Source organism: Tupaia chinensis, unplaced genomic scaffold (assembly GCF_000334495.1).
Source record: "Tupaia chinensis unplaced genomic scaffold, TupChi_1.0 Scaffold149922_1, whole genome shotgun sequence".
Classification (NCBI taxonomy): Eukaryota; Metazoa; Chordata; class Mammalia; order Scandentia; family Tupaiidae; genus Tupaia; species Tupaia belangeri.
Window position 1 is genome coordinate 1,276,375 of NW_006209766.1, and position 1,710 is coordinate 1,278,084.

General features: G+C 46.3%; 1 pseudogene; it reads left to right on the top strand.

Annotated features, from left to right (window-relative positions):
• The window catches only part of LOC102475276 (NADH dehydrogenase [ubiquinone] flavoprotein 2, mitochondrial-like), a 5,566-nt pseudogene continuing 3,856 nt past the window's right edge, over window positions 1-1,710 (top strand).

Here is a 1,710-nt window from a genome sequence, read left to right on the forward strand (position 1 = left end):
ATGCCTGGTGAGGGTTTGGCTATATTCCATGTGCTGTGGGAACCTGTACATGTGGATACACACCACGTATATGTGTACATGCGCAAGATCCTAAGAGGAGAATGGAGAAGAAGGAATTGCAGCGTGGCCATCTCCCCTGGGGGTGATCTCTTTCTCTTTCTTGCTCAGTCCTTTTCTTTTTCTCACTCCCTCTCTCACACTCTGGCAAGTGCAAGAGCCCAATATCAAAAAAAAACGGCAACCTAAATAAATAAATAAATGAATAAATAAGTCTTCCCATACCTTTTCTTTCCTTCACACTTAAAATCCAAACTCTTGAGACAGCAGATGTTGTAATGGTTACATTGCTGGACTCCCATGTAGTCGACCATAGTTTGAGTCCCAGAGCCGGCAGCTTAAAATTCATGCCAGGTACATATGCATACATGCCCAAAATCTTGAGAGGAAAATGGAGGAAAAGGAATTGTGGCATAACCATCCCTGTTGGTGGGTGATTTCTTGCTTTCTGTCTCTTTGTCTCTCTGTCTCTCTGGCAAGTGCATGTGCCCTATAACAAAAATCTCTCTTTAAAAAAAAAAAAAAACCAGCAGATGGCATGATGGTTACATAACAGGACTCCCATGTACTTGACCACGGTTCAAGTCCCAGAACTGGTGGCTTCAAACTCACACTGGGCACATGTACGTGTATGCCCAAAATCCCAAGAAGAGACTGGAGGAGAAGAGATTGCGGCGTGGCTATCCTCCCTGGGGGATGATTTCTCACTTTCTGTCTCTCTGTCTCTTTCTGTCTTTCTGGCGAGTGCCCTATAGCAAAAACTTCTCCTCTCCCCCCCAAAAAAAATCCAAATTCTTTCCTGTGGCTTACAAGATGTTGCTGTCTGTCCACTGCCCTCTCTCCAGACTCATTTCCTAACACATTGCTAAACTCCTCGGAGCCTTTGCACTTGCTGTGCCATCTGCTGGGCCTCCCTTCTTTTAAATGGCCAATGTTTAGCTTACCCCGATCTTAAGTAGGACCCACTTTTTCTTTTTTTATTTTTATTTTTATTTTTTTGCTATAGGGCGCATGCGCTTGTCAGACAGCCAGAGAGAGACAGAGAGACAAAAAGTGAGAAATCACCCCATCACCGCCTAGGGGGGATGGCTACGCCACAATCCCTTCTCCTCCATTCTCCTCTCAGGATCTTGGGCACGCACGCACACATGCCGGCATGAGTTTATGCCACCGGGTCCAGGACTCAAACTGCGGTCGACTACGTGGGAGTCCAGCGACATAGCCATTACACTAACTGCTGGTCCTTTGTTTTGTTTTTGTTTGTTTTATTTTAAAAGATTTTTCCTATGGGGGCATGCGCTCACCAGAGACAGAGAGGCAGAGAGACAGAAAGTGAGAAATCACCCCCCCAGGGGGCCGGTCACGCCGCAGTCATGCCTCTTCCATTCTCCTCTCAGGATTTTAGGCATATATGTACACATGCCCAGCATGAGTTTCAAGATGCCTGTCTGGGACTCGAACCACAGTCAACTACATGGGAGTCCAGCAATGTAACCATTATGCCGTCTGCTGGTCCCTCCATAGATGTTTTTTGAATGAGTGAATGAGTCCTGTGGGCACTCACACACACAGGAAAACAAAGATCACCCAGGAGGCAGAAATCTCCTCAATGATTTATTGTTCTCCAGAATACCAGTGGAGTGAGACTGTCAG